General features: G+C 45.3%; 1 pseudogene; it reads left to right on the top strand.

The window, feature by feature from the left end:
- Positions 1-4,584: 4,584 nt before the first annotated feature.
- On the top strand, positions 4,585-5,484 carry LOC140221543 (uncharacterized; annotated as a pseudogene).
- Positions 5,485-8,489: the final 3,005 nt, after the last annotated feature.

The following is an 8,489-nucleotide window of genomic DNA, read 5'->3' as shown; positions in this document are numbered from 1 at the left end:
GGTGGAATTGCCAAAGCTTTGGCCGGGTGGATCATTTCAGTACGAATACGGGGTATGGTATAAAAGATACCGGTTCTACTCCCTCCTAGCATAAGGGAAGCACTTCCGAGACAGCCTGTCCTTCTATTGAGCCTGATGTGGGTTCCGAGCATCATGATACGATAGATTTCATTGCTTTATACGCTGTAAAGGAGCTCGTACTGGCCAAGGAGCTCGTATTGGACCTAGGAAAAAGGGAGCTCTAGCGATGTTCTCTAGCGCTCGTTATCGTCATATCTCATATCAAAGCAATTGATTCGAATTGAATTGCACTTCTGCTCGTAACCACTACGAACCGGAAAGGAAGGAAGCTGCTTTAGAGGAGGGATGCCGTCAAAGGGGTATGCCGGATTTGGGCTTTGCTAAAGATAGCGGTTCAATATGTCATTTCCGAAACCGAGGATGGGTTCTTTTCTGGTAGCTAGGTAAAGGAACCTGATAGCATTAATTCAATTTCCCCAAAAGGCGGGTGCCGTTATAGGAACAGGATAGGAACACCTGTTGTTCGTATTGGTCCCGTTCCAGTGGGGGATAGCATTTTCCTTTGCTAGGTCCAATAATAGGAATAGGAATGAATATCTCTAGCTCGTCATATTCATAGCTCGGAAAAAAGGTATGCGTATACTATAATTGATAAATAGAATGTGGGAATACAAACATTTCTTATTTCCCTGGCCCGTGCCCCCGGAGGGCGTAGGATTTGGGGTAATCCTGGTTTTAAGCTCTTCTCTGAGCTTGGCTTTGTTCCCAATGCTATCAGCAGGAAATGAAGAGGGTGGCGGCGAGAGAAACCACTACATATACGAGTTGGTGGTATACAACTAGAAAATCCGAAAGATAGTACTCGCTCTTCCCTCCCTCGCTTCGGTAGTAGAGGAATCGCTCAAGCGTTAGTCGTAGGAAGATATTCGCTCTAGCTCATGATACATGTTTTATACGCGTAAAAGCACCCCCGGAGGGAGTAAACCAACATAGCGTACTAGTCCTTCCCAAAGCTTTAATTGAAATGGCGCAAGGGATAGGGGATTCAAATTCGTATTGGTTTGCTCGAGGAAGGTATAGTTGCTGGAATGAGGATTCGTCTTCCTAGTGAAAAGGCCGGGTGGACATTCCCGGTCTAGGGGTTGCCGTTGAAAACCTTACTATGTGCCGGGTGCATAATGAACAGCCTCACATACCTTCATTTCAGCCATCTCATCCCTGACTTGCATCTGTATCTATTGTCCATCTCTCTCGAATGTCCACTTCAGTGCCATTCTTTCTTCTTTTCCCCGAGCTGAGAAAAGAGCAGATCATGGTCCATTTGCCAGGGGAATTTCACTCTGGGTCTGAATAAGACTGAAAATGCTAGCCCAGCCGGCGCTTGAGGCGAGCAGCACAAGGGATGATGGTATGAAAGCCAGAAAGGAAGTATGTGTTGATTCAGGCATTGCTTGAGAGATGGTTAAACCGAGGGGGCAGTGGCAAGGTCTCTTTCGTAGAGAGGGTAAGTTCTTGCTCCAGCATAAGCTTTTCTTGCACCATGTGACGGACTTTCATCCTTCTTCTTATGCACTTGCAACTCTGGAAACCTCTTTTATGAAAGACCAAGCTTCACCCTGACTAGGTATAAGAGATCCTTACACTCTCTCGCTAGCTTATCTACTAAGATAAGAAAGACCTACTGAATATTGCTTGGATAGCTACACCGAGTTTATCAAGATCAATACCAATGCTTCTTCTAATCCATCGTCTTTAAGAGCTGGCAAGGACTTTCTTTTAGCTACCGGCTCAAAGAAAAGAGATTAGCCGGGGGAAAGCGTGGTAATTCATTCATTTCAACCAGAAGGAAGGATCTGTCCCGATTCAAAATGACAAAACAAAGAGAAATAGGCACGGGTGAAGAAAGCAGACCTTGGTGAGAGGTTGAACTAATATGCATGTGAGCACAGTAGATGGGAACAAAGGCTCTCTCTGTTGTTCTTCCGTACGCTCGCCTGATAAGTCTTTTGGCTTAGCTATATGTAGACCCTGACGTGGATTGCTCCTTACCTAGCTCCCCATGCTAACTGCCGAATCTCCCTGGCTTGCAGGGAACATAATCCGTTAATTACCTTGCTTAGGATGGCTGCCGTAAACCATATCAACTTCCCATGAGGTGTGGGTCCTGATATGGAAACGTGAGCTACTTGGACTCAGGGAATTTTAAGCTGCATGCTGCTTGTACATCTATTCGTAACAAAACAGCAGAGACGTGATCCTTTCGCTCAGGCCTCAGGTTGGTTTGCGTCCTGCATGCGGATCATGTACTTCTCCTTTGAATCATCGTATCTCCTCATCTGCTTATCTCTTCATTTGAATTATTTTATCTCGTCAACCTGTTCAAATATAACTCCAGTAATTTGATATTGGTTGATACTACCTTCCAGTTTACAAGCGCTGGTCTGGGTCATGTAGTGGAGAATCGAGATGCCATGTAGAACAAAGAGGCGCTGGTCTGGGCATATTTACAAGCGAACCCGCTCTATGACGGCTATGTTACATGCACACCCCCATTTTGAAGGCTTAGTTACACGTATAAGAGTCTGCTTGCTCTCATGTTTAGCTGTGTACCCATTTTGAGGCTTTACTCTTTCATGATGGAACGAGGAGCAGGAGTTGATTTGAGGTAGCGGATTAAGTAGTGATGGGCAACCTCAAGTTGACTTGTTTCATAGGGTAGAAGCTTGAGTTGATTTGCGGCAGCAGCGGCAAGCTTGTGTCGACTGCAGACAACTTGAATCCGTTAGCAACGGTAGTGCGAAGCAGCTTGAACTGAAACTAGCTACCATTGTATCGATTCTAGCTACCATTGTTGCGGTTGGTGCTATTTCTTCTCTTGGAGGCTGGGCTATTAAGATTAGGGTGTAAGCGAAGGAACTGTTGGGCTGCGAGTGAGCGCTACTTCAATAGGTCGAGGGGTCGGTAGGTAGTCATTTTTCCTGTAGTACCTGTACCCTTTTTAAGCCAGACATCTTCCCGCATCTAAACCAGTAGCAGAAGCCCTAGCATGATAAGATCTTATTAGAGCTACTATGATATTCTCATATCAAATTATCATTATAGAAAGTGCTTTCTAATTGACTGTTATTAGAAGCACACATGTGCTAGAATAGCAATTTACAGTAGCTAGTCTAGTAAACTCATAGTACGCGGAACAACTTTCTTATCAAACTTCCCCCTAAATCGTCAGCTATAGGCGAAAGAGTCTGCTGTCTGAGCTAAAGGCAATCAAGGAAGCCGAGTAGGGAAGAGCTGAGGAAACAGAGATAATCGAGTAATTAAGATTGTACTTTCTTTCGCCTCTAATTTATTTTTTATTTTATTTATATTTAATAGTAGATTCCAGTATCCGACCAGCTATTCTGAATGAATCAGATCTGTTTCTTTCTGATGACGCTGTTGAACAAATTGTGGATCAGGTACAGCGCATCCAGATGAAATGTTACTTTCTGTTTATTTCCTTCACAAAAAGTTGTCGCAGGTTTCATGTCGACTCTTGTGGCGCAAGAAGCGTTCACACTATGAGGTGGCCGACACATGGATTTATGCTAACTTCAGTTTTGACAGACATTCCAGCAAGCAGACTTCAATGGTGACGGGAAGATTGATCCTGATGAATGGAAAGCGTTCGCGAGTAAAAACCCAGCTTTGCTGAAGAACATGACTCTTCCATACTTTAAGTAAGTATATTTACATTTTTCAGTTTATAAACATGCTTGCCTTAATACTTTCAGGGTGACATTCCAATTACTTGCACAATAGTTTATCCCACACTGTGATGTGTTGTGCTCATACATTAATTTCCTATTCAGGGACATAACCATGGCATTCCCCAGCTTTGTTTTGAACTCTGGTGTTGGCGATTCAGAGTTGTAGCCTTGTAGCACCCTTGGATGCACTCCATGCTCTTTCTTAATATTGCTCATAAATGGGCATGGCCAAACTATGGGGACAGTGCTAGCTCAGGTTGCTAGACATCAGCACAAGTATCCGAGGTCTCAAGTCTCAGACATGCAGCAACCTCCCCTCGGTGCATATTATCATATAGAAAGAAACGTAGCTATTCCGTATCTAGTTTGTGTCTAGGTTTATTATTCAACTATGGAGATGAGGAATCAAATCAACGAGAAATACTATACTAGAACTATACTAGACTAGAAATTTCATCAACGGGAAATAAATGACTATACTATACTAGACTAGACTAGAAATTTCTAGTAGCGAAGGAAAAGCGTGAAACAATGTCATGTCGCGACTCGACATGTTAGAAGGAGCTAAATCAATAGGTGCCGGAGCTGCTACAATTGCTTTAGCGGGAGCTGCTGTCGGTATTGGAAACGTCCTCAGTTCTTCGATTCATTCCGTGGCGCGAAATCATCCTTCATTTCTAGAAATTATTCTGACCATTTTTCCTAGTGTCATTCCATTGTTCATTGCTACTAGTGTCATTCTTTTTTCTTTTGTTATTAAAAAAGCTAAGTTCCAATGTGTCTCCTCCTCTCTTTTTTTTTGTTTTATTAAAATTCATTCCCTTTTTACAAATTTTCATTTTTTGCTTTTATAGTCTTTTTTCGACTTATCCTCCCCGTAGGACAGGTTTTAGCCCATCTGACTTGTTGCTCCTCATTTCTTATATCTCTACCGCCAGAGATTCAAAACCCACAGGCTCTAGCTCATTTAGAAGGGCTAAACTTCTATCTGAGCCTTTACGAGCAGGATCCGGAGTGGGTTGCGTTCATTCAGCAGGAGCTGAATCACAACACCCCTCTGGAGGACATACCTGGGCGGCTAAGGCTCTTCCTAATGGAAGAAAGGACATCAAGTTTGAGGCTTGATCTAATTCAGGAGTTTATTTCACAGTACGCGAGGAACGAAGCCGTACTTCCCGTCGAGCCCTACCTTTTGGAGGGGGCGCTTCGTTCCTATTTAGATTTTCTTCGTTCCACTGATAATTTCTCCATTCTCCAGGCAGCTTATCAGGATCTGCGGGAGAATGAGGGAGGATCCGTTTTTTTTTCAGAGTCGCACAACCGTGATTTCCTGGAGGCCCCAAAGCGCGAAAAGGACGTGGATAGAAGCGGAACGGAGATGGTTGTGTCAAGCAATGGAACAAGAAAAAGCAAGGCTCGAAAGAGCTGAATTCCAACATGCGCAACTAATCTTCCAATGGGAAGATCGACAGAGGGATAAGAATATTCATATTAATGATATGCCGCTTGGATCTGCAAATGACCAGGCGTGATCAGTCTCTTAGACAGTTTAAAAACCACTTTATCATACTTTAAAAGCAACAAGCACCTTTATGTGACCTAACAGGACTTTTGAATTAACTCAGTGATTTTGCAGACGGAGGAGAGGAAATGAAAGCAGAAGAAGTTATCGAAACTCGGAACCACATGTTCAATCTTTTTTTAGCGGTTTCCCCAGAGATCTTTCTCATTAACGCAACCTTCATTTTGCTCATTCATGGAGTTGTATTTAGTACCTCTAAGAAAGATGATTATCCACCGTTAGTTAGTAATGTGGGTTGGCTTGGATTACTTAGTGTTGCGCGCCTAGGAGGGCAGCGCGCTTGGGATGCGGAGGAGCTATTATCGCCCAGCTCCCTAACCTAATGCGGCCGGACCGCAGGGAACCTTAGCATGGGGGGACGTCCCTAATCCTTTTGCCGCCGCAAGGCTGGCTAATCGTACGCAGCAGGAGCAAGGGAACTCCCCTGGTTCAGGAAGGCACATGAGTCCGAACGCTATTATGAATGTGCGACCGACACTACACTACGTAGGTACCTGTGCATGCAGGTGAGGCGTCGGTCGGTCCTAGAAACGGCGGCAGCTAGCGAGGAGTTAACGACCGGACGTGCTGCAACCTAGGGATCACCAGGCAGCTCTTTCGCTCTATAGGGATATCGGGGGGGGGCATAGCACAATTCTTCTCGGAGGAGGGTTGGTTTGCCCAGGTGACTGATCCTGCCATAATATACTCCCGCCAATTCTATTGCACCGGCAACCGAAGTCGAACATACATACGACGATCTTCATGCGTGAAGGGACGGGAGGAAAGAAAGGGCGGTAGATGATAATGCGAAAGGGCGCCGCGTCTGGGCGGGCGGGCTGAATGGATGAGCGAAAGATGCCATGGAGTGGGGGAATATCCCCAGTCTAAAGTTATACAACTAAATGCACTTCAAGGTGCTGCCGAGGAACTGGGGGACCTTCTCGAGCACAGGATAGGCAATTGAGAGATAGAGTTAGCCTATTCGTTATGGGGAATCAATGCTCCGGACCGAATAGTTACCCTCCTTTTCTTTCTCTGGCGCATATTAGCTTAGCAGCGCTCAAAAGGCCCAGGTTGGTTTGTTTGGCTTCCTCTCTTAGGCCACTTTCCTTACCTTACTCCCGCAACACTCCCACTCCAAGCTACGCCTGCTGAGCAAGATGCATTGCGATTTCCTCTTCTGTGGACGCACCTTCGCCTCACCATGACCCGGGACGGGAAGAGAAAGACTTTGATTTTTCCGGCGGGCTTGATAGTAAAGCCAAAGAAAGACGCCCCAAGACAAGGTACAACTGTTGGGAAGGGGGGCATGATCAATAGAACCCGGCTGGATCCGGGCTGGGATAGTGGCGCCCATTCCTAACCAGTTCAGAAAAGGTTCGCTCATGCTGGAGGTACTAACCACTTAGTGATCGGTCCGCTAGTTCACGCAAATCCGAAGAAGTTATCACGGACGAGCCACATGCAGGGAAACTTGCACGTGTGGTTCTGGCCGGGCTTTCCTTCGGTATCTAATAACCTTGCTTCTGCTCGCCGCTGGCGCACCTCTCCTAACTATTGCCCATTTATTCTGGAATCATTTTTTTAGGAGGGACAATTTTACATATTTCTGCCAAAATCCTTCTATTATTAAGTACGGCTGGTACCATTTCGATGTGTTTCGATTCTTTCGAAAAAGAGAGGTTTGATGCTTTTGAATTCATTGTATTAATTCCACTTCCTACTCGCAGTATGCTCTTAATGATCCCGGCTCATGATTTAATTGCCATGTATTTAGCTATTGAGCTTCAAAGTTTATGTTTTTATGTGATCGCAGCATCAAAAAGAAAGTCTGAATTTTCCACGGAAGCCGGCTCAAAATATTTGATCTTAGGTGCATTTCCCTCTGGAATATTATTGTTCGGGTGCGACCGGACTACTACCGATCAATTTTTGGAAACTTCTTTATAGACTTGTAGAGACCCTCTATGTAGTTGTAATTCTTGGGCAATCGATCTACTTTCCCCATAGCCCTAAGGCTGTGTCTCGATTCTCCTACGTGCGAAAGATAAGATACGGGAGACGGGGTCCTATGGTATGGGTCTTCGACCCTTGGTCTAATTCCACGACGGAGAGTCGGCGTGGCGTAAAGTGAAGATTGGGGGGAATAGAGCGAAATCCCCGTCTGGGGTATTCCGAAGGGTGTAACCTAGGCAACGAAAAAGGGGCCCGATACTTCAACTAAAGGAGCGACCTGTTGGTTCACCAAACCCCGACCCAGTGTCACACGTTCTCCAGGTCCGAAGGGATCCAGTGCCCAACTACCGACTCCTCCCGGAATTGCGTTATCGGAGCCGAGCCAGGAATAGCCGTTAGTGGACACCTACCACTTTTCACCGGTTAGAGAGGCCCTCTTTAATACATTAAGAAAATATGTTCACAGGGGCCAGAAAGACTCGGTCATAGGAACTTAAACCACCTACGCGCTGGTAAACGAAAACCACCTCGACCAGATCTACCGAACGAAGAAGGCCGCCCCGTCGAAAGAATTAACACGCCAAAAGGGCCACCAGCTTTCCCCAAAAAAAGGGGAGATCCGCTGCTTACTGCTCACGGAAACATCCGACCTTATCGTCAAGTCGTCCGCCTATCTTTCTGATCTCATTCGTTTTCCGATCGCATAAAAAGATAAATAAATAAATAATGTGAGAATAGAATGTAGTTACAGATGTGAAAAAAGTCAATATCTCTCTGTCTTTTCTCTGGATCATTCATTTACAAAGTTCTTTAAAAGAAGAAAACCGATCGACCATTCTCCCGCGGAAGATAGGTAAACATTTGACGAGCGAAAAAAAACACGTGAGAAAGACCGAAAAACCCATTCTCCCTAAATGGTTTACCTATACTGAATGGAAGGTTTATGACATGGGAAGATTTTCCAGAATATGAGCAAGGGTAAAGGATTCATCACTTGCTGGGCTTTCAGGGAGTAATAGGAGGGGTTGGGAATTGATCGTTGAAATCATCCCACCAGAGCATATGAACTTGAGGTGGGGGCTCAATCTCGTCAGTCTCCCGGATTCCAGTCATGTCTCTACCATCGGTTTCTCCCTTTTCTCCGGCTGGCGTAATAAGGAGGGAGTCAGAGACTACCAACTCGACAATGTTGGCTCGAT

The sequence above is a fragment of the Setaria viridis genome, unplaced genomic scaffold (genome assembly GCF_005286985.2).
Source record: "Setaria viridis unplaced genomic scaffold, Setaria_viridis_v4.0 scaffold_175, whole genome shotgun sequence".
In the NCBI taxonomy this organism is placed as follows: Eukaryota; Viridiplantae; Streptophyta; class Magnoliopsida; order Poales; family Poaceae; genus Setaria; species Setaria viridis.
The sequence above is the reverse complement of the archived record's forward strand: the minus strand, read 5'-3'. Positions and strand labels throughout refer to the sequence as shown.